The sequence below is a fragment of the Rhea pennata genome, chromosome 3, assembly GCF_028389875.1.
Source record: "Rhea pennata isolate bPtePen1 chromosome 3, bPtePen1.pri, whole genome shotgun sequence".
Classification (NCBI taxonomy): Eukaryota; Metazoa; Chordata; class Aves; order Rheiformes; family Rheidae; genus Rhea; species Rhea pennata.
Genome location: NC_084665.1, coordinates 68,913,389 through 68,939,179, shown reverse-complemented (window position 1 = coordinate 68,939,179; position 25,791 = coordinate 68,913,389). Strand labels below are relative to the sequence as shown.

Genomic DNA, 25,791 nt, shown 5'->3' with positions numbered 1-25,791 from the left:
AGAGGAAATAACTACTCCAAGTTCTATTAATCCTAGTTATGTTAGATCTTTAATTCAACTCAAAATAGTCAATTCCACTAACTTCATGGTAGATATCTTCCCAGCATCACTGTTCACACAGAAATTTTGAAATTTGCTTTTTGCTTGAATAAATTCTAATAGCTTGACACAACTCATACTCTCTGCTTTGCTTTTCTTCTTCTTTTATTTTTTATAAAGTTATGTCTGATATCCGTGACCTTAATTACAGCTGGGAAAGGACAGAGTAGAATACTAAAGGTAGAGTTTGTAAAGTAAATGGTTGAGTCTAAATATTTAATAGAAGTTATTTGCTTCTACCTTGCTTCCACTTTGATGGAAAGCTTGCCATTTTTATAGTTTGATGTTACTAGTTTTTGGTACATCCTAGCAAATGTATTTTGCTGAGGCTTTCAACAGGGATCTTTCTTCTCAAGGATAGCTTCAACTAGAAAAATAAACTCAACCAGCTGATACCTCTGGGGCTAATCTTGACCTTATGAAGTCAATGGCAAAATTACCACTGACCTAGCAAAGATATCATCTATAAAAGTGCAAAGTTTATGATGATGTCATCTAAGTTACAGGTCATCTGTACAGTCAAATAAGCCAAATCAAATGCCTCAAACTGATTCATAGGATCAGAAGGAGGTGATATATTACATGAATACCAACCTGATCTAACTTTAAGGTTGGCCCTACTTTGACCAGGGGCCTGGTTGGACAACATGACCTCCATAGGTCTTTTCTAAACTAACTGATTCTACTATTATGCCAGTATACCCCAAAATCTTCTTTGTATTAATAAAAAGTAAGTTCTTAACATTTCAGAAACAGTTTCAGATGTCTTTCATGCCCAGATTTGTCTCCATAGCTAAAAAAAAAAAAGAGGCATAGTTTGGGGTTAACTAAGAAATACCACTTCAGAGAACAAAAGCACAGCAAAGAGCAAGCATTGTGGATTTATCACAATGTAAACCCAGTAAAGTCAGTGCTGCCTTCCAATTTGGCTGACTTCTCCAGTTTATCTGGAGTTAAAACAAAAGCACCTAGTCCTCACATTTTATCTTGGGACAACCGACGCTTGTTGGTTACCCCCATACCTTTCTCCCTGCAGATAAGTCCCTTGTGCGTCCAAGTCACAAATCCTTTCACACCGTACGCGCTCGAGTCTCTGATAAGAAATACTAACTCTATGGACTTTGCCTTTAAAGGTAAAGAGCCTTGGTAAAGAGCCTTATAGAAGGTCTGTTAGTTTCCCCACTGCCCCTGCCTCTCCGTTCCAGGTACAAGTTAATAAATGACAATGAATTCCCAAGCTAATGTGCACCCCAACACCGTCTAAAACCTCTCCATATTTGAAAGCCTAAGAAAGAAATAGAAAGATGTGTTTAGTTTGTGCACCAATGGTGATAACAAGCTCTTACTGGTAGCACGTGTCACTCAATAAATACAATTTCTCCTTGTAACTACCTGGGATCTTCAACCTTTCCTTGCAGACACGGTCTGCATGTGACCTCCTTGTAAATCCACCACTACTGGCTGTAAAAAGACATTCACGGAGCTGCATGAGAAACCTCCTCAAAAGGCAAAGTGGCTGCAGAGCAACGCAGCTTTTTAACCGAGCAGCATTAGCCCCGGGAAGCAGGATGGACTTGCCAGCTCCCCTCCTTGTCCGGCTCAAGGTGTCCAAAGCAGCCTGGATCCTTCTTGGGAACAGACTCTGCACATGGGAGCTGCGGCGGTAGCGAGGTCAGATTTCAGCTCACCGTCCCTCCGCGTAGGCACGTGAAGCCACTCGCTCCTTTTGCGGGGGCCCTTCACCTTTGAAACTCCCTGCTCCGGCTGTGCCACCGCGGCTGAAGTTTAACCAGTGCAGCGCGCAAGAGACAAGAGCAACGCGCCAAATCAGCGGAAAGCAGGCACTTTGGCAGGGCGCGCTGGTAAATTCACGGGGAGTATTTTGCTACAGACAGCCCTTCTATGGCACACTTCCAAAGAAATGCTTATCCTGCTTTTCCAAAAAAAAAAAAAGAAAGAAAAAGAAAAGAAAACTCTCATGTTCCCCAAATTAAGTTATATCCCAGAGAAGTCTGTGTCCAGGAACGGACATCTGATATTTGGCAGAAAGCACCCAAGCCCATTTTCTGCAGTTATATATTAAAAATATTCCACCATTTCTCAGAGCCTGCACCCCTCAAGCACTGGTCACTCTCACCGGCTCAGGGTGACACATTCCTGCTCGCTGTTTCAATCAACGGGCCTGCTCCAGCTGGCCAAACACAAGCTCCTTCTCTTGCCACCACTGCTCTTCACAGCCTAGCCCCTTCCTATCTCACTAATGAAGTAGTAGAGCAGCTCCCACCTTTGGGCAAGCGACAATGCTGCTTCTCACCGTGAAAGACCACAGCGAGGAGCATGCAAGCAATCACAAGGAGCATGCAAGCAATCAGGAAAACCTCCCAAGAAATATTCGCACAAAAACTTCATAGCTCTCCTATGACTCTCCTTCAAATTGTATTTTGCTTTTAGGCCTGTTAAAAGCTATCAGAGCTAGAGTCGACAGTAGTCTGGCTTTCCAAGAGCTGAGGCCACAGATGATCACACTGTTTCTCTGTATTCACTTGTTTGGCTTCATCAATCTGCTCTCCCCAACTTCTGGTTAGACTGCAAACTCTTTTGAAGTCATCTTCTTGTTCTGCATTTGACCGTATCCACAATTATCATTTATACAGGCTACGACACAAATAGACTTCGCATGGGGAGAGAAGAGCTGCTAAAATTTCAGCTGATAGAACCAGTCAGGTCTGCACAGCTCAGTCCTGTCCTTGTTTTCTCTCCATTTACTCCCAGTTTCTTCCTTTGTGTTCCCCACTCGAGCAGGATGCTACTGTGCAGTAGCTGTCCTGGGCATCCTCAGCTATCTCTGCCCTACGAACCCCCATGTGCACAGAGATGCAAATGAGAAAGGCACTTTGAGGATAATGAGGATAACCTTTATATCATCGCATCAGTGAGAGGAGAGAAGAAAAAGAATAAAAAACAATACACAACATGGGGGGGAAAAAGGCTGACAATTAAGATTTTTTATTTTTAGTGCTCTTTTGACAGGACCAAGAACATGGGTTTTCTGAAGTGATCTCCCACTAAATTGAATCCTTTCCCAAATATATGTTTACTAAGCACCAATTGCATGCTACAGAGTAAAAATACATAGGTAGGAACAAGCTAAGGCCAAGAAAAATAGAGGGCAAGGAGGGAAACACACCATTAATTTTAGTAACAAGATGTTAAAGAACCTGTAAAAGAGACATGCTTTAAAAATAACTCATGACTCATTCAAAGCAAGACTCAAAGAAAAAAAGCTAAACTTGAAAAAGGATCTCAAATATCCCATGCTGCAAGCTTTTAAGTTTTGCAGACTGCTTTCAAAATAAATTAATAAATAAATAAAACACTACTAGTAAATAAGCACAGTCCACTACAAAAAACTATTAATCTGGCTGCAGAAAAGAGGCTGCTTCTCCAGCACATCCTTCATTTTAAGTTCACTTTTCAGTTTTTCTATCTAAAGTTTGAAAAACACAATTGCTTTCCATGAATATCTGCCTTCATTGAAAGCCCTTTTCTTCCCCGAGAAAAAACTAAATTACTGCTAACAAACACAGTCGCTTAGAGTAATCTTGGAAGACGATTCACTTAGAATTCCTTCTCACTAAATAGGTTTATTCTCTTACAGGTTTCTTCCCCTCAGAAAACCCTTATTTGCACTAAAGTCTTAGCTAACAACACTCTCAAACTCTCTCCATTAAAATCTTATTAACATCCATTTCCAGTCATTAGTATGTAGTTTATTCTTTAAATAGCTTTGCTGGGAGCAGTGCAATACTTATATTTCCAGATTATACAGTCAGTTCTGACCTCTGATATTCAGACACAGGCCCTTTGCAGTCTATGGGATTTTTGCCTATTTAGCTCAGCCCAAACTGAGCCCCCAGGTATAAAACCAAGTCTTCAATATAGTTAAACATCCCTTTATTGCAGTTTCTTACCAGAGTTAATCTTCATGCCCCACCTATGGGAGATGCACTTATTTATTAGAAACATCAAGGATGCAAGACGAAGCACTCCCGATCTTCCAGAGGGGAGCCATTAAAAACAATTCTTGTAATGAACACCACACATTATATACTTTGTAAAATTATGAGGGCACAATTTACAAGAAAAGAAAACAGATTTGGATTATTTCACTAGGCACTGGTGAGCTCCATGTTGTGGCAAGTACTTAAGGGAGAAGATAAATATTTTGCTTTTCCTTTATTAGGCTTTTCCTTTTGCAACCAACAGTTTGCCTTTCTCAGCCTGTAAGAAAACATCACCCATAACATTTATCACTGTTTTACACAGTAATAAAAAAGAGGTCACTTTTTTTCTTCAAGTTCTGTCAGCCTGATTTTCATCTCATCAACAGCCACTTTAAACCAGTGCAGTTGCCTTTATTCCTTATTTTCCTTCCAATAAAATCTAAATCCTCTTGCCTGTTCCTCTGTCTTTTTAGCAGATTATGAGTTACATGTAAACCACAGCAGCCAGACAGCAAGAAACTGATTTCTTGAGATTAACTAGTTAGTAAGTCATAGTTTCATCAGCTTTGCATATAAATTCATTTCAAAGAAATCTAATTTTGCCCTCACTTCCATCTTTCCTCCTTAAGAAATAAGGATTGTGTTGCCTCTTAAAACAGCGAATGACCAGAACAAGACAGCTTTTTCATTTCTATAGTACTAGCCACTAATTCTGGATGTGAATGTCTTTTTTTCTACATCTCCTATACAAACACAGTAATTGTGTGGTATCCTTACACATTATATATAGGTACACATATAGGAGATGTGCAAATATACTAAAGAGACAGAAATACTAAATGCAAGTGTGTTCATTGACATAAAATCTAGGGACCTTAAAAACACTGTTGAACCAAACAGACTAAACCAGCACTGCTGAAAGAGAAGTGGAGTTGGTCTAACACTATTACAGGAAAGCTCATCAATTCCAGTAAAGGACAAGGTCCAGCTGCTAAATACAGTATGAAAACAAATTAAAGACAACATCAGTCCCTATAATCCACTATCTATCTATTTGGTGAAAAAACAAAATGTAAGTGAAAGGGAAGAACGGGAGAACACTAAGAAACGCTTTCCTGCACGCAAATCAGGAATTTCTGTACAGAGTCCTTACTCCCAGCTGCTTTTGACAAATTAAGTCTGGCTTAAAACATCTGTTGATTTGGGCCTGAGTAAAAACTGTCACAACTTTATAAGGTGTCACAACCAGAACACGGACAGAGGCCACCTGATTCATTTCTGGGTTTGACCTCAATTAGGATTCAGCTCTTTGGGGTTATATAAATAAAAGAGTCTTCTGCAAGCTGCCTAACAAAGTCTATGGGACCTTAAACGCTGTCTTTAAACAGGCTCTAAACTGAAGGCTGATTCAATGTTCTACCACACTAAAACTTTTATGAACATTTATTTACATTAGTCAACTTCTACTGTTGAGAACACAAGGACTGTATTTTCAGTGCACAGTGTAGGTATTTGTAACAGCCCAGTCTGACAAATAATACTATCACTTGATAATATAGTGGGTTTTTGCAAATACAGTCCCTGTGTTATTGGCCTTAAAAGCTTTTCTAAGTAGTCCTGGCTATAAGCCATTGCTATTGGGGTTCTTGCATGGGCAACATCTCAAGTGCTGCTACTCCTTCAGGTACACGCGCTGGTACTCCAGTTAAATAGCACTTTCCTTCCCGACTTAAATAAAATGATAGAAAATATATCTGACCACAGCTACACTACACAGCAGCTTCTAAAACACCCACGCCAGGGGAGTGATGACCGCAAATCCTGTGTATTTATGCCAGGCCATCTACTTAAAAGCTGTTATTCTTACCCATAACTCAGCTGATACTGGGGCTCATTGCCACTGAGCATCATACAAACACAAGTAAGAACTAATAACCTGATAAATAAGATGCAAAAGGGGAGGGGAAAAAAAAGAAAAAAAATAAAGAAGAAAAAAAAAAAAAGGAGGGTGGTTGGCTAGCCCAGATAGGTGAAGAGGGCTGTTCAAATTCACAGAGCAAATCCTTGACAGAAATGAGAATACTTCTCAGGTTTCTAGAGTCCTTCACCAATGGACCATACAGCTTTAAAGATCAGGATTTGACCCAGCATGAACTGCAAGGCAGACAGATGGAAGTACTGCTGGGTTTTATGAAAGACTCCAGCACTGTGGCTGTAAATAGAGCGGCATTCTCAAAACAGTTATCTTGTTGACACAGAAGTTACAAAGTAGAACAGTGATTTACAGAAGTAATTTTAAGTTCGTATAAAGGCTAACCAGATTTAAACAACCAAAAAAATGCCTGCGGGGACTGCAGCCTATTTTGAAGTCTATTTACTGAGCAATCACATCCACGGGATGCTGTGCTCTTAAACATAAATACAGAACTTCTCACATGCTTTCAAATCTAAATAAACACGAAGGAAAGATAAGGAGAGAGAAACAACACGGTCTGCTGTTCCACTTCTCACCTAACAGTTGTGCCGCTGAAGCGAGGGGCTAAATAAAGCTCCGAAGCGCAGAGCTCCCCCATCCCTCCCTGCCATCCAAAAAGCCAAGCAATGCTCTGGGGTGCAAACACTCCTTAACTGAATTAACCGAGAAAGCACCAATGTAATGGTTATAGAAGCGGCCTGGCTTAAGATGGTTCCTGCCTGGGACTCTGGCCTGGGAAGTGAAAGCTCCAGCAAGCCACTTCACTTGGTGGGTCTCATACCCTGGTCTTACATACTCAGACAGCAAGGTCTTGGGAGAAAGCACAGAAAAGACCCAGCTTGAGGTGAGAAACACTGTGCGACACGATCACTAGGACCGGCGCCATGCTCTCTCATGCACCGTACCACAGAAACACCCGGCTTTCACAAGTGCATTGGTCAGACCTAGGCCTTCTTTTTTTTTTCTTCATTTTTAATAAAATTTTCACAGTGCCAGCCACTATAGAACTTCTTATAGCCATGCGGCCTTCCAGGAGGGCGCTCTTAATTCTTCACAGCTTCTAGGCATAGCTACTATCCAAATGATCAGACCTGGAGTATGCAAGGCCTTGATTTCAAGCACATGGTTAAGTCAAGAATAATTATTACCAAATCACTTATTCAAATTGGTTTTCAATCTTATCTTTAAGAAACCTTTTTTTCTGCCCCTCTGTTCCCTTGCAGAGTATTCCGTATTTTGCAGTGCAGCTTTGAGCATCTTTGAAAGCCTTCTGTTAAAAAAGATCAAATTGTAATTCCTGTGCCCATCAAAGCATGTTATTCTAAAGTAACTTGATTTTGTTTTACTGTGCATAAAGTGACAGAGTAGTGACGCTAACTAACTGAAGTTAGAAAAAAAGAGAGAGATTAATGTCTTTGACTTTTTGTATGGCTTAACATATCAAAAAGATTCTTTTTATTTCATTGACAGCTAAAACATCCTTGCAAAAGAAAAGCTAGTATCACCAGCTTTCATGAGCAGCAGGGAATCCCTCAGTAATTCCTAGCTAGACTCAAGTCTAGACATTTGGTGTCCAGAACAATGCAGTAATTCTCACCCTTTTAAAGTGCTTTATAATTTTCCAAAGGCATTAGAGAAGGTTTAGACTGAGCTTCTATTTCTGCATTTCATTCCAGCTCTTAAAACTCATCAGCTGCTGCAACAATTGCATCTTTCCCTTTCAATTTTTTCTATTATTTATTCTTTTCATGACTGACTGCAAACTCTTCTGTGATTCAGTCTTCTCAAAAAAGTCATACAGGACATGCAAAGATAACAGTAACTAGAACAAAATAAAATTTCTAGCAGTAATTCTTTCACAACTTAAGAGTTTTCCTATAGCTACACTGCAACCTTATGGGATATTCTGAACATCAATTGCAAGCTCGATCTTGCCCAACTCCTCCTTAAGTTCAGAAGCAAAGCCCAAAGGAAGGAATTTAGGCAAAGTTCTCCTATTCTTTCAGAGAGAGTGAGTACTAAATGATTACAAAGAGGGTATAAAACAGTCCTAACTTTCTAAATGAGCATGCAAAGGGCTGAGTAAAGAGAATCAGGTCTCCTGGGATTTTTTGTAATACCTTCAGCTGCTGTTAATACCTGCTCAAAACTTCTCTAGGGATTAACAACAACAAACTGCACACACAAACTCTTTGGCATTTTAAACAACACTGTGAATAATAAATGCAAAACAGCTGCCAGACTGTAAGTCTGAAACGTGTATATCCATTACTTTAACTGCACTAGTTCCAGCCATATCCTCATCATTACTCACATGAGATTTGATTTTTTTTTTTTTAATCTCAGTGAAGATGACCTTCCTCCCTCCTTCCTCAATCCTGGCCACTGAAGGAACCCGTAAGGCAGCTGTGGCAATGACACAGAATAATACACTTAGCATTTTAATCCACTGTATCAAAAATGGGAGATTCCAGATATGATGCCAAAATCTAAGCTGCCCAAACTACATACAGCAGTTCTAAGAAGATTAAAATATTTCATGACTTTTCCTTTGATAGGATCTCTTGTTCCTACACAGCCATTTAGACTCTACCTATTTTTCCCATTTTTGAATAGATAAATTGTAATGATGGTAAACTGATACACATACACATCCATCTGAAAGGCTGTTATACACTATGTTTCAAGATCATTGTCCCCTGTGTGTGTATAGGGGAAATAATTTATTATCAAACAAGGTCACAATTGTAACGTATATACACATCTGTGCATTAACTTTATGAAATTTGGAAAAAAAAAAAGAAAAAGAAAGATTGGATATGCCATTCCTGATTGCTTCAGAAGAAAAAGTGAACCTGCACAAATGGAAATGAGAATGTAGGATTCACAGCTGCAGTCATAAAACCCATCCCCACAAAATAACTGGATTAATTGGGTTTTCTTGTTTGTGAGGGGCTGTTTGCCTGTGAGTGTCTGAGCTGTTCAACATTCCCATTTCATGCTTTTAGCTTTACTCTGCAACCATAAGAAACAGAAGCCAGCTTATTTCTTTCAGTGAAAGGTGAGTCTCATGGCACTCAGCTTTGCGGCTTTAAATAGAACATCTCATATGACCAGACTTGCAATAAAATTGTCACAATTCACTAAACTGAGAGCAAGTATCAGAAGAAAACAATGTTGTTTTTACTTCCATATTGGTGACATGAAAAAGACTACGGTGTGTGAGGTTCTGCCAGTCTAATACTTTGCAATTCTCCTACTGATCGAATGGAGACTCTCAGAGGCTTTGCATATACCTGTTTTTTGCCCACATATAGAAATTTCTGGTTCAAGAGCATACTTTTTAGGAAGAGAAATCCCTATTCCTCAGAGGGCCAAATCTGCCAGAGAGGAAAACAGGGCAATGAGGAAACCTAATGGTTGGCCTGTATATACACAGTCATACAATTGACAATATTTTTATAAGTACCCAGGCAACTCATGGTTGCAACGAGGGAGGCTAAGACCTATTTGGAATTAAGTCTGGCAAGGGTTGTCAAGAACAACCAGAAGGACTTCTTCAAATACATCAGCAGCAAGAGGAGGACTTGGGAAAATGTGGGCCCGCTATTGAATGGGGCAGGGGCCCTGGTGACAAGGGATACAGAGAAGGCAGAATTACTGAATGCCTTCTTTGCTTCAGTCTTCACTGCTAAGGGCAGCCCCCAGGAATCCCAGAGCCTGGAGACAAAGGAGAAAGTCTGGAGAAGGGAAGACTTTCCTTTGATTGTGAAGGATAGGATTAGAGACCTTCTGGGCAGGCTAGACATCCACAAATCCATGGGCCCAGATGGGATGCACCCACAGGTACTGAGGGAGCTGGCGGATGTTGTTGCCAAGACGCTCTCCATCATCTTTGAAAAGTCCTGGAGAACTGGAGAGGTGCCTGAGGACTGGAAGAAAGCCAAGGTCACTCCAGTCTTCAAAAAGGGCAAAAAACAGACCTGCCTGGATGCACCCCTGTCTAACATGCTCTAGGTGACCCTGCTGAGCAGGGACTAGATGATCTCCAGAGATCCCTTCCAACCTGACTGATTCTGTGATTCTAACTCATGCCCATTCTCAGCAGAGCTGGAAGTCGCTACAGAGCCTTGTGTTCCACTGAATGAAAACAGAAGCTAGTCCTCAAACTCAACAGACCCTCAGCTTATTTCCCTTTCAGACAACCCTAATATTTAAGGCTCTGGTTTTAAAGAAAACATATTGCACGGAGCTAGGAAAAAAAAAAAAAAAGGAAAATAATGGAGCCACTGGAATCTCTTCTGTCATATTTTCTACTCTGTCCCTTAGTCCATTTATGCACCTTTCTCATTCCTTCTAAATGCCTTCCACATCATCTGTCCTCATACGGACACAGATGCTTTCCTCTGTAATTCTGATTCTTTTCATTCGCTACAATTAATACCATTAAAAAACACATACAAAGCATGTTCTCTATAATAACTCTCCTGCAGCTTATTGGGAAAATATTCAGACATATCATATGTATTTTAAAAGTACACTCCATTTTGTTAAAAAAAGAAAGTCTGCAATCTTGTAAGAAAACCACTGGAACTAATCTTCTCACAAAGAAGAGAATAAAACCTGTTTAAGATTACTTCAGACTCTACAAATATCGAAGAGAATAAAATGGAAAGTGAAACAGATACAGTACTTGTAATTCCATTATTGAGAGTCACAGAGAGGAAAGATTTAAATAATTTATTTTTCTTTTCACAGGAAGAAAAAAAAAAAAAAAGCCTGTTAGCAAAGCCCAATTTCAGCTATCGTAACAAATACCAGGACTATCTAGTAAAGTACAGTTACAGAGACAAAATGATACTGGAGTCACTTTTATGCCTCTAAAAGCAATTAGCTCTCTAAAAGCACTAGCTCTCACCATGTTCAAGAACCTATTAGTTAGATGTATAACCCTGTTAGTTATAAATATAAGGCCTACAGCACAATTCACTAGCTCAGTTTATGCCTGAAAAAATTGGCATGCATAAATAGTCAATTTATTACAACATAATCCTAATATCCAGAATAAATTATAAATGAATTTGCATGAGCCTGCATGCAAGGAAATCCACGCCAGAGTCTCAAGACGTGCGGTAAGGAAACCGCTTCCATTATCCAAACAAACCACCACGAAGGAGCCGCGGGAACGAAGCGGATAAACACGCTCCTGCAAAAGCGGGGCGACGCGGAGAGCAGGCGGCAGAGGAGCCCGCACCGGGAGCCGGCGGGAGGGCCCCGCCGCGATACCAGAGCACGCCGTGCCTGCAGAAACCACAGCGAGGCGTCGGGGAGGCCAAGGAGCAGCCCTGAAGGCGAGGGGAGATTAAGAGACGGGCAAGCAGGGTTTAATTCAGGCTCAGACATTGCATCTTCTCTTTTTCTACTGAATTCCTTTTTTTCCTTGGCAAATCCTCTTGGGAAATATCTGTTCCTGGGATACAACAACTAAATTGTTCACAGCCCTCTCTGTTATATACCATGCACTAACGAACGCTTCCAGAGGTTCTACGGCCCAGCAGGAACCCCATAAAATAAAATAAAATTACATTAGTATCTTCCCTCCCCCTCACATTGGTGGTGGTTGTTAAGACATCAGTAGACAAATGACAAAAACTGGAAGCTATTAGGAATCACAGAGCCAGTCCTTCCCTCTCTGCCTTTGTTACCACCTCTATCTTTCCAAATATCGGCAGAAAAGACATAAAGGTGTGTAAATTTTTCAACCAAGCCCTCTGCAAAGCTTTACTGGTTCTTGCATGCATAAATATAATATGTCACTTCACTTACAAATCAAGTATACAGATATGCAAGTCTGGAAGCCAGCAGCAGCCCGGCCTGTAATTTAAGAGCGCCAGCAGCTCATTTGTTTCAAACCACCACAGGTTAAGAGAGAAAAAAGAAGCGCATCAGGGCTTCAACACCAAAACAGCTTCCGACACTACCCACTGAAAAGAGGTTTGCTTTGCTTTGGTTTTGTGAGAGGGAGAAAGCAAAGGGAACGCAACACAAAACAACAGGGAAAAAAACAGACAACAAACACCGGAAATTAAAAAAAAAAGAAAAAAAAGAAATAAATGCACCAATTAAGTGACCTATTACTTAATACAACCAACTGTTCAAAAAGAAAAATCCTAAAAAACTATCCCATATGTAGCTTGTTCTTAGTTAATCTAGTATTTTACATATGCAACCCTCACTTCCACTCACAGCATTACATTTTTTTCTTTCTTTAAGCTGAGTCTTCTTCCTGCAGTAAGCAGCGGCTCCCATGCGCGTGCAGGGGTAGGGAGATCATGACAACTTAACGCAGGGGCCCGGCAGGCTGTGGGCAAGAGCAAATGCTCAAAACCGTTTTCGAAAAGGGAAGCTTGATATTCCCAGAATGCAAAGGCTATTTGTCCTAGAGGTGAAAAAAACACGCTGCTAGGGCAACAAGGAAAAAAAGCATGTTTTAAAAATCATGGAAACTAAACAAAAGAGCTCTTACCAACTTTAGTTTAAGTTGCATATGTCAAAAAGAGAATGCAGACTGACAGAGCAAGAATCTGAGATTTAGGTATTATATAAAAACAATTTAAAATTACTTAGATTTTGAAATTATTATGATAATTCTTAAGAGAAATTACTTAAGAAAATCCTGTTTTTCTTCCTAACCAATGCCCCTTTCTTTACTAGCATCTCATAAATATGACAGATACTGGTTTCCAAATCAACATGTAGGTGGCACATACGGTTTTTCAGCTGATAATATTCCCCACGATTATTGCTCTAAACAGGTATCAGCCTATTTCGGGGAGATGCCAATCAGCTATATAAAGCAACATTAACTAATATCAATCAGTCTTTTCAGAATGATTAAATCCTTAGCGCTAGCCATAACTCTAACACTGCATGCCCAAATGAGAGGAATCAATCACCAAAGACCTAAAGCAGGCAAAAAAAAGACACTGTACCATTTTTTAACCTTCCCAATGTATCTAGGAGTTAAATTAATGACTTTGACTTCAGACATGTTCCTATGCATAAACAAGATAAAAATAGAACATATTCGTTCATAACACTAAGATGCTACGTTACAGACCCCGGTAATAAATACAAATTTATATTTTCTTTGGCCATATGTTCATATACTGTATACAGAAGAACAAGAGCAGTATGATGCACACTTATGTATTGCTATCTGTTTTTTCATTACAGGACAAAGCTCCCAAAGCTGGACATCTGTACTTCACATTATGAAACACATTTTCTACAAATAAATACCATATGTCTTTATACAGTATTATATGTACACAGAAAAAAACATTTGCTGCATGCAATATTAAGTCACATATGAAAATTCCTTTATAATTAATTTGAAAGCATATTATGACAGTGGCCTAATCCTAAAATCTCTCTTTCTTCCTTCTTTCCCTTTTCCCCTAGATTTTAGGGAACTGCTGCTTAATATTTTCCACCCTGAAAACATACTCTGGCAATATTAAGAGTTTCTTTGGACACCGGAAATATTTTATTGTGTAAGCAGTCAATTTAATAGTATAAACAGTCAACTCTATCTCAAAGAATAAAGACTAATTTACTCAGCAAAGTAAGGTATCGGGACAAAACCTTATTATATATTTATAAAGACGGTACAAGTTCTAGTAGTTTAACACCGAAATGGAAGAATACACCTGTCAGCTTCAAAAGGGTTTAAAACCTGTAATTAATGCCAATATAGCAATGGCAAGGGAAGCTGAAATTCTGTTGCACAAAATCTACAACACATTTTAACATAAAGGAGAAAGCAGACATTCAAAGATGACAAATACCCATATGCCTAAACAATACTACTTGCTGAATTCTGAATTCTCTAAACTGGTTCGTATACTTGACAGCTTCTTGTTTTGTGTCTTCACCTGAGATACCCAGATCACCTTGCTCTTTGAAAATCTGGAAAGTGCAATAAAGATTTTAGGGTTATTTGCATTGACCCTGCCCTCTAGACAACTTCCCTTTTCTGCTGCTCACTCTGAACTAAGTAATATCACTTCGCATGATCTGTGCAATGTTCTCTTAGAGTCACTGTTGCTTTTTATTACCAAGTACCCACAATCTTGCTTTATATGAGATAATACGCAGAAGCTGCCTCCACACTGTTCCACAAGACTGCTCGAGTAATGCTCTTCAGCTCAGTATTTCTTGGTTCACACTCTCTTCACAACCTCAGAGGGCCCCTGGGGGAATACCCGCCAAGGGCGATACTCCTAGGCCAGCCCACGCTTTTCAGCAATTGCAAGAGGCAGACACCATCCTTCAAGCACCCTTCTTGGAGGACCCTAAATCCACACTCCTAAACAACCACGTGCCAGATCCCTGGATCCCCCTGTCCTCACACACAGGCCTCTTCAAACACAGCACAAGCCAGTCTAACACGCTGAGCCACTTTGAGCAGCTAAGCCACCTCACACACTCACAAAAAAAAACGTGTGCTTTTCCTTTTTCCTTTGCATTATTCCTTCTATTTGACATTGCAGAAGACTTCCCAGAACAGGATAAGGGCTCTGGCTGAGCGCTGTCTTTAGTTTTTCCTTAATGACATTTAATCCTACAGGTCCTTAGGAAAACACCTGCATAACATCCTGTAAGGGAACCAGAATATACATTTGAGTCACATACGTCCAGCAGTTACCATATGTGAGCCTGACACAGCTGGATTTGCCAGCCACTCTGGCTTTCTTCCAAGCTAGTAAGCCAGACAAATAGGACAGGCAGAACATGGCGTATCTAGCAGAAAGCACATTTAGGCATCTTGACAACATCTCTTTGCTTTAATGGTTTCCTCAACATTATGGAAAGCTCACCCAAACAGACGATGAGCAGGCCAAATCCCAAATGTGTAGCAGCAGCAATTGGGTGGCAACCTTGCAGAGTAGGTGCTTCCGGAAAAGCAGAACCAAGAGGCATAAGGGAGCCCTGCTAACGGAAAACGAACAACAGCCTCTTCTGGCTGAAAGAGGCACAGTCCTCCTCCTTAGGGCACTACATGGATACAGATGTCCTATCAGTATCCCAGCACAGCTGAGTGCGCCATGACTTCTTACCATAGCAGTACACTCCCACTCTCCTGAGATGGCAACTGGCTGGAAGCAGACTGGACAGCATATGGCCTCACAGAGATTGAAGACCATTAAGGAGAAAGTAGACCTCCTGAGATAAAACTGTCAGGCTACTAGACAACCCCTATGGACTACCATCAACAAGCAATGCAATGTATTTTGGGATCAGGATGAAGGCCTGAGAAACATGTTCTGCATTGCCAGAGCTAATGGCGACCAACCACAAAGGCAGCCTCTGTATCAATAAATCAATGCCCTGCTCTTGATCTGGAGGATGACATACCACTGCGGATTTACTACCAATATGTACACACTCGTACGGTAAGATCCATAAGGTAGCTGTGAGAGGAGAGCAGCAGGTAGGGTCCCACGGGTATGGCTACGCAGCATACCCCAGTGCTCTGCACATGGCAGACAAGCTCCTGGCATAGAGGACAACAAGGGAGCTCTGCCAGGCTGATGGGATGAGCCTGGTACAGAGTAAGGGCTGCAAGGTACTTCCTAGATACATTGAGGACCTGCTGTGTGGGCACAGACAAAGTATTTTCACCACTTAGCCCTTGCGATTTGGTGGGGCAAAAGAGTGAACTCAGCAGCACGCCCCTGATATAATGGTCTCTTCACCATGAATTACCAATACCAGCTGGACATGCAAATACCCTATTCCATACTCTGACAGTCACAGAACGAAAGTCAGTTCTGCACTGCAAGTCTAGTAATTCCTCTGGGCCCCACAGAGATATGCAGAGGGTGAACTTCCCTCTTCCTTCCTCCTGAGGACATGGTTTGCTGTGGACTGTAATAAAGATGGATGCAAATGCCATCCTTAGTAGTTATCCTATTAGTTACCTCGGCATCATTCTGTTCCTCACTAAGCTCAAGCAGTTAAGCTCACACTCACTAAAGGCCACAGGAATTTATTAGGTGCTGCCTAAAAATAAACACAATCCCTGAGAATTTGCTTAATTATTTTGATTACTTTTTAAAGTCAACAGGATTGTGGCACATTCTGATCATATAAATTCACCTACATTTCATTTTGAATTCTACTTCATTATAGTAACAATGGAAGTGGGCCTTTTTTAGTACTGAAAAAGCTATAAAAGGGCAAGATTGTCTTTTATTTAGTTATAAAAAAATGCTACTGACTGAATTCTGATTGCAGTCTTTTAAGCCTTCTGTAGAGTTCAGCTATCCCTCCACTGAAAGGACCTTTTGATTCACTGGTGGTTTTCTCCCTCTTTCTTCCTACTCCTGCAGCCCACTCCTTGCACTGTTTATTAGCTCTCATGAAAGTCCCACGTATGGGGGCTATGCAAGAGCACCAGCGTCCCAAGAGGAGGAGAAAACCACCATCATTTACAGGCAGCCAAACAATCGCCATTCTCATTCAAACGATACTCAGGTATTCCCGAGGCACCATCTGCTACAAGAATATAGTTCAGCTTACTACTGAATGGGAAACTTGGAAAAGGCCTGTGCTGCCAACAGAACACGTGCTCTAGCACTTACACAGAGGTATCACTATGTATGGTAAAAATACTTCATACATTACATGCATTATTGCAAGTCTTTTCCTTGTTTGAAGTACTAGCAGTTGCTTCTGGTGACAGCAGCAGCCTGAAATGGGATAAGGTATCATCTCTGGTTGGCTCAGGACAAGCCACAGAATAAAAGAAAGACAGCTAAAGTTAAAAAATTAAAGCTTTAAATTGCTACAGCTCACCCACTGGTTATAAAAGCTGCAAAAGCATTGCTCCTTCTTTCCAAATCTTCTTATGATGCTAGGATATTTTTCCCTGAGCATTTTTTTTTGTTTTCCACCCTCAGTCAAGCTATCTACTTTCATGCTAATATTTTGACTCTGATAAATTTCATCAGTTGTAAGAAAACTCCTAATACAATTAATTTAAGCTCCAAGTGAGAAAAAGGTTTTAAAGCCAAACAGAAACAATTCAGTAATGATATAAAGAATGTACTGTATAAATGTATCTTTTTATTCAAAAATGAGGGATGTATCTAAAAAATAAAACCTAAGATAACAACAAAATATGTTTGGCAATTCCAGAACCCTATAAAAGATAATTTCAACCTTAAATATGAACAGACTAAATTCTCATACCAATAATGTTATGATATAATGGATTAAGTTTCTTAGATGAGAGATGAGATGCTAATCAGCTAGGAAGTTTTAGATGGAAGTGACAGTTGAATAGCCTTGACAATTATTGGAACAGTGCTGTGTAAAATGAGACACTGTCTGGTGACTTTTCATTTCCAGCCTTCTAACTTTCCAAATATTCTGAAGAACAGAATTTTTTTTGCAAAGACCGTAATATTGTGGAATATCTGATGGACTTCACCGGAAATCTTTTCAGTTTTAATAGCTTTTAAGCAGTTCTACAGTGTTCTGAGCATGAGTCCCCCCATTATATCATATATTAAATCAGAGATATTCATTAATAGATGATGTTGCACACTGTAGTAAAAGGCTTCTACCTCCAAAGCCTCATCTACAAGTTGAATAAAACAAAATGAAAGCAAAATAAAGCAAAATTTAAGTAAGAGTTTAACAGGCATACGTACAAAATGACCTGTATGCCCAGGTGCAATGAAATCTTCACATGACAGAGAACAGAAGTCAAATTCCCATAGAATTCCAGATCATCTATTCCTATAAAAGCATATATACTAACACAATATAGGTATTATAAAATGGAAGGAAAGAAATCCATCAAAACAGAGAACAACTTTTAGTTGCAGACAGAGATGTATAGCAGCCTATTAACAGGGTTTTATATTGAAAATTGTTGTCTAGAGCAACACTGCTAACCAAAAACTTAAGTGTTCCAAGCCAGTAAACTGAATTACAACTACAGATGGATACAAAGGCATTTTGTCAGAAGCCAGTATATGTTGTAATAAACAACATTTACCAATTAACCCACTTAAAAATGTTTGCATTTTTACATGACACTAAGATTATCTCTACCCTTACCTGTACAGAAGACTGCAAATAAAATGAAAATGTAATGTACTAGTATACCCAGATGTGACCTCCATTCTTCTGTTTATAAGGAGTATCTCTCACTAGCGACTTGAGCAAAGCAATCTGCTTGGAGAAACATCCTCTAATGAGCTAAAGGCCTTTTGGCTCAAAGTTGAATTATATTTTCCTATGAAAATATCCACGCAACAAGATTGGAAGGGCATGAAGGAAACAAGTTCAAAAACCTCCACAAGGCTAACGTAATGGAGCATGCTCCAGAAGCATACAGAAGCCACCAACCTTGTCCAAAATCAGAAGCTGTGCATCTGTGTCAACACCATACAACACGTGGGGAAAAAACAAACAAATCCAAACCAGATTAAAGGAAAAGCTCGGTTAAAGGAAAGGCTTTCTCCGCCTAGCTCAAGAGCACATTAAAACAGCCGTACTGCTATGGAGACGGACAGAACGTACCTATCAATCAAACAGGCTCAGCCTGGTGCTAGCTCAAGCATTTGAGTCTACTGCAAGACATAAAGATGGGAGAGACATACCGCCAAAAAGCTACCACTAAGGGCACTGGCATTTTTATGAGAGAGAATTCCCAGTTGTTAAAATCCTATTAAGAGACTGCCTCCAGAGTCCCACAAAACTGGAATGGTTTGAAAAGATGAGCATATAAAGTTGCTTATTCTGAATTAATCTTTGGTCTCCCTTCCCATGGGGTCTTGTAAAGATGCACGGACTAAAGGCAGCTTTTACACTGCTAAGTAACTTTACCTCACTTTGCAACTTCTCCAAAAGTATACAATGAAAACTGATTTTCATCTAATCTGTATTTCAAAGATTAAAAACATATATTTATTTAACATGAAACTTCTTAGAAGAAATTACAACAACCTATATTGAGGTTTGTGTTTAGTGAAATCCCCATAAATTTTGATGAGCTATCTCCTACAGGAGAAAATATATATTTTTTTTTATTTGTTCTTGTACACACCGTCCATAGCAAAAAATTCAAACACAGTATTTTTCTTAGCTTTTACCTCAGAAAGCAACATGTACTGCAGTGTGAATATCCTTCTCTGAAAGGAGAAAGCAGAAAGAATTCCAGTCACTGGACTGATGCTTAGACATTGTAATCAGTACTATTTTTAATGATCTATATAAGATATGTATAATATTTTATATATTTAATGTCTTTAACATTAACCTCTTTACTCTTGCAAAATAAAACATTACTGAGGGGAAAACACAGCTTGTTTCTGTTTACTATAGTAAATCATATGACTTATGTTGATTATAGTTCTCATTTCTGATATTGCTTTGATGTACTACCCTGCACATCATGAAGTTATACTGATCTTTCTGGTGCAAAGTTCAGAGCAAAGAAAGGTGTGTTTAGATACAATATAACCAGCAAGCTTTCAAAAGCTTATCAACCGTTTACTATAATTGAGATTCATTACAGAATGTGGCAAGCAAAGTTGGGCTTTTGTCTCTTTTTGTGAAGCACTGCTCACCATGTTTTAAAAAAATTAAATTATTTTGAAAGACGCTAAATCTCCATTGTTTTGCACATTTGCTCTTCTGTGTGTACTAAACAGTTGTCCTGACATCCTATCAAATATGGCAATGACTTAGAAAGGGAATAGTAAAAAATACTGTGGGGATCTCATTTTGTCAGAACATCATCTTCTGTCATCTAACATGCTTCACAGCTTTTTATACACAACTTAATTGTAGATTAGGTAAAGGAAGGGGCACAGAACAGAAATAGGATGCACCAATGCCCTATCAAATCATCAGTGCCTATTTCACAGAATTTGTCTGTTCCTCAAAACCAGCCACGCTAACTTGTGGAAAAGCTTTATAGACTTGCTCACTTTGACAGCAGTAACCTGTATCATTGATTTTTCCAGAGCCAAACTGTTACCAGTCACCAGCTGCCACTGAGTTTCTGTCCTACATATATGTCCATCACCTTCTGATTCTGCGATCCCAAGGCAGCCTCCATGCCAGTGCTTAACTGCTGTAGAGCTGCAGTCTGTATCCTCTCTATAACCCTCAGTGTTCGGTTCTCCAGACTCCATCAGATTTGCATCACAAGCTGCTTTGATCACAAAACTGGCTCCTTGCACTGGCTGTTGTAGACTCAAGCACGAATGCTCTGTCTCATGCAGCAGTTTTGCAGTCATGGCAGAGCTGCATTCCTAGCACCTGAAAATGGCATTAAGAGCTATATTTCTCCATTTTGTATCTTTTGTGTCTTTTAATTCACCACTGCAAAATAGTACACTATGAGACCAAGCAACTTACAATTTGGTAAGGAAAGTACAGATGCTCCACAGCACTTCCCACCAGGTAATGCAACTGGATCCCGAGGATCTCTTCTCACATTGCAACGTGCCTTTTGCAGATAGAAGACGTGCACTATCAAACCACCAAACATTACAAGTCAGGACTAAATCAGCCAGAGTTTAAATTTATGCTAGCTTCAGAGTGGCTGAAAAAGGACAAACTATACTGGAACCAAATAAAAACCTGGTAGTAAAAAGTTAAGCCATCAAATATATTTAACAATTCTGAACTGACAAAGTGAATCAGTCCTTTATATGATATAGCCATAGCCAGTGCCAGGTCTTAATAAAACTGAGTGACCTTGTCAAATCGCAGCCTCAGATGGAATATGTTAAGTTGACATAAGTGTAGGCTGCTGCTGTAGGGTTCTGTCAAACCTTTCCTTTCTTGGAGGTTTCCATCACTCCCCTTTTGTCAGCACTGTCACTAGCGTAGTCACTTGCTGAGCCAGGTTAAGAAACTAGTCCATCTGAAAACCACACTTGCAAACAATATTTTCAGTTGGATTTTTTTGATACAGCTCAGCCTACCTCAACTGGCTAAGACATGCCACTGCCAGACAAGAAAAGGATCAGGAATGTGTAGGTGGGTCCTGGAAGGAAGCTCCACTTTCAGCAAAATCCACACTCATTTCAGCCTGCACTTAACTTAATGTGGCCATGACTTGCACCCACTGTCACTATACAACAAAGCCTATACTCTATACAACAAAGGCTAAGGACAAGCCCTAGGAGACATTCTATGATGAAGATAAAAAAGAAAAAAAAAAGGGGGGGGGGGAATAACGCGGTATATCTCTCAAGATAACACTTCCAACAGAATAAGAAGATATTCCTCAAGTCTACCTGGAATACAGGCTTCTCTGGAGAAGACGGCATGGCCAAGCCATTCGAACTTATTTAGTAGGATCCAACCATAGAATCATAGAATCAGTAAGGTTGGAAGGGACCTCTGGAGATCATCTAGTCCAACCTCCCTGCTCAAGCAGGGTCACCTAGAACATGGTAAACAGGGGTGCATCCAGGAGGGCCTTGAAGATCTCCAGAGAAGGAGACTCCACAACCTCTCTAGGCAACCTGTGCCAGTGCTCCGTCACTCTCACAGGGAAGAAATTCCCCCTCACAGTCAGGCGGAGCTTCCTGTGCTTCAATTTCTGCCCATTGCCTCTTGTCCTGTCACATGGGGCAACTGAAAAGAGTTTGTCCCCGTCCCCTTGACACCCTCCCTTCAGGGACTTGTACACATTGATAAGATCCCCCCTCAGTCTTCTCTTCCCCAGGCTAACGAGGCCCAGCTCTCGCAGACGTTCCTCATAGGGTAGATGCTCCAGCCCTCTGATCATCTTCGTAGCCCTACGCCGGACTCTTTCCAGTAGCTCCATGTCTCTCTTGTCCTGGGGAGCCCAGAACTGGACACAGGACTCAAGATGAGGCCTCACCAGGGCTGAGTAGAGGGGCAGGATCACCTCCCTCGACCTGCTGGCAACACTGCCTAATGCACCCCAGGAGACCACTGGCATTCCTGGCCACAAGGGCACATTGCTGGCTCATGGTCAACTTGTCATCCACCAGCACTCCCAGGTCCTTCTCTGCAGAGCTGCTCTCCAGCAGGTCAGCCCTCAGCTTGTACTGGTGCCCACTGTTATTTCTCCCTAGATGCAGGACTGCACTTGCCCTTGTTGAACCTCATGAGGTTCCTCTCCGCCCAGCTCTCCAGCCTGTCCAGGTCTCTCTGATTGGCAGCACAGCCCTCAGGTGTGTCAGCTGCTCCTCCCAGCTTGGTATCATCAGCAAACTTGCTGAGGAGGCACTCTGTCCCCTCATCCAGGTCATTGATGAAAAAGTTAAACAGGATGGGACCCAGTACTGAGCCCTGACCACCGAGCGTCCAGGAGTGATAACGATGGGGAAGACATTCCCCACAATGATAATGCTTTCTGATTTCTGATAATTACTGGCTTTCCCTTATCTAGTTCCAGCAAAGAAAATCAAGCTTTGAGGTCCCAGAAACCAGACTACAGAGACTGTTAGATCTATCATCCTCTTTCCAATTGCTGAGAGAGAAAGCATATTTCATTGGCCCACAGTAATCAAGCTCCAGTCTCTCACTATGATCGGCAGGTAAGTAATGGCTGTGTATCTGACCGTATCTACCATTGATTCCTGGCTGTTCTGTAGTAGAGACTTTTGGTTATCGCTCTAAGCTCCTTAGCTTGTACCTAGGATCACAGACTTATAACCATGGCTATAATCACAGTTACATGACTCTTTGGGCCATGAAGAACATATGAGAACTTTCTGCTTTATTTGTACAGTTAAAGCCTAACTTTGCACTCTCTTAAATCAACAGCAAAGCTCCCATTTACATCTTGATACAGTATACTCCTGGACCTTGATGTCATGTTTTATTAAAGGCAGAGACTTTCTGATAGAGGGAACATTTCAACAGTAACCTTGTCTTTAGCCAAGTACTGTTCTGACAGTTACATAGAAATCAGCTAAAAATAATCAGTGGATTAGCAGTACTAAGAATTAAACAAATACAGTATTTTATTAACTGCTGTATCACTAAACATTGGAAAAAAATTCTCACATATCCTGTTAAGTATTCTCCCTGTTTTCAGATGGGGAAGTGAAGTCAAAATTTCTACTTCCCCAAGTCAGAGTGAAAGCTGTCTGGGTGATTTAAGGACTGGTAGACAGGAAGTAAAGGAGGTCTGAGGAGTTGTAAACTTGTAGTGATGCTAAATCATGCAAAATATGCCATTTTGCCACAGTTTGGCGCTGAGTACACACAATGTTTGTTTACTTGATGTAGACAGCATTACTCTTACCTTGTTGCTGTCTCATGTATGGGACGACCTCAACGATATTTCTAAACATACCAGAAACATTCATTTTGTTCCTCCTCAAATACTTCACTTTAACCTAAAACCCCCAAGCCCTCCAAAAAATATTGTGGGCACTATAAAATAAATATTCTAACATATTTTTTACACATTTCTCACCTTTTGGCCTAGAGGCATCCCTAGAAAAGAAGGATGTTGTAGAAAGAAGTCCAGCAAAATCCCTGAAGTTCTCATGTAAGCACTTCAAGTCTAATGGGGTCAGAACAACGTAGCAGGAAGGGCAGGACACAGAAAGACTCACAGAATGAAGGGATACACTGAACAGGTTGTCTTCACAGGAAGGTGACCAGGTAAAGTAACTGCCTCTGTGCTCACTTTTACCCTGCACTAATACAAGACAGCAGACACAAAGCAATGTCCAAAGAGTAAGTTCATAGCTTCACCTTTTCAGGAGTTGGAAGAGTCTTTATACAACACTCACCCCATTATACTACTTGGGTTTGACCAAAACTATGCCCTAAAAAAATGATAGTTAAAAATTGTATTTTAGAAAACTTTCATAAACTAGGTCTATATATTCTTATACTTCCAAATTCTTAAAAAAAAAATGCTTATTTGGCTAGAAATATTTAAATTCTCTGTCTGAACACGATCATTTTGAGATCAAAATTCCATGGCGGAGACACATTCCTTAAAAACAAGCAGCTCACACAAAATAGCCCACTGTCATGTTTAAAATACTGAAAAATTACTAGTGTGGAACTTTTTTTCCCCTGGCCAAGTTCATTAACTGCAGAGTCTGGAGTGGATAATCAGTGACCTCCACATAACCAGGAATCTGCAGAGCCACACACAGCAGGAACTCCTCTGTATCACTCACTGTAATTATGGGCTCAGTTCAGTTGTAGTATTCCAATTCATAAGAGGAAAAAATGAAGTCAATAACTCCAGTAAGAAAACAATTATAGAGAAGGATTCTCACATTGCAAATGTTTCTGGAGCACCTATGAAGAGCCTTTTAAAGCCTTAAAGCTTTCAGCTCCAACCTTTAGTAACAGTCACAAAACATGAGTAAAATACTGGCAATAATAGTTAATTAACATTTTTAAATTGAGTGCCAATATAAGCAGATTGAAAATGCCATTAGGCTTATCTGAAAACAAGGTCAACAATTTTACTCTTCAAAGAAAAAAGAAAAAACACTTATAGACATAAACCAAAGTATTCCTGTCATATCACATTCAGAGATAACATAAAAGCTCAGATTTACAAGGCTCCTCTGGCTCTTTCCTCATGGGAAGTTTAGTTACATCCCACTTTTGAATAAAGTCTACACGCTTACAACAGCACATTTAGTAATATATTGTACTACGTTCTGTATCATCTGGCTACGTACACATTTGGGAAAAAATGGAAAGCCCTTAATTAAAATGTTCAAAGGCTTTTATGCTCCACATACAGCTAGACAAGCATGACATCTCTTTATCTGTATGTCATTAAAACAAAAAAGAAAGCCTATGTTCAGAGGGCCCTGATTTTCGCCTCCTATGCTACATAGTTCCTCTGATTCAGCACAGTTATTCTCATTTTCTATCCATCTAAGGGCCCAATCTGGAGTAGGACTGAATGGACTACTTCCACTGACAGCGAAGAGCATTACATCAAATCTGCATCTACAATGATGAATGACGTAGGTCATTTAATCAGCTGGGTTTGTTGAAATCATGTTGTCTTATAATCCTGACAGATGCTAAATGTGTGTCAGAGCAAGCAACAGTGACCACGTCTACATAATGGAGGACTGCACAGGAAAAAAAGGAGAACTTAGGCAAATCTGGGGCTCAGAAAGGACATACAAGTCAAAGCAAGCCCCACCAGGATGTTCAGCAAAGCAAGACAACGTGACTGTGATATATCCAATTTGATAAGATGGTAAATAGCAGTAAGGAGGTGATTTACATTTGTAGGTGACACTCATAAGACTGACACTGAAGTAGTGCATGTAATTAGGGCTTATGGGGAGGACAGGTTAAGAAGCAGGGCAAAGGTAAAGAAAGATGCTGAAAATAGGAGAGACTGAAGAAAAGAGACAACTCTGCTTTTCGACTGGAGAAAGCAAGACTTTAAAAGAATTATTTATTCAGTTTAGCAAAATAAAATTGAATAGTAATTTAACAACAGGTTAACAGGCACTAGGAGGGCTTTTCAATCTATAGAAAGACATATTAAGAACCAAAGACAGAAGCCAGATAAACTCAAAAAAGAAATCACATGCAAACTGGTGAAGCACCAAGGAAGGCAGGAATCTGGAATCCAGGAAGCAGGAAATGGTAGGCTTCCACATCTTGTTCTCTGTAGATCAAGTTATTGGGATTAAC

General features: G+C 40.2%; 1 protein-coding gene across 2 annotated transcripts in view; it reads right to left on the bottom strand.

The window, feature by feature from the left end:
- Positions 1–25,791, bottom strand: part of ARHGAP18 (Rho GTPase activating protein 18) — a 69,563-nt gene that overhangs the window by 39,195 nt on the left and 4,577 nt on the right. The window lies entirely within an intron of this gene.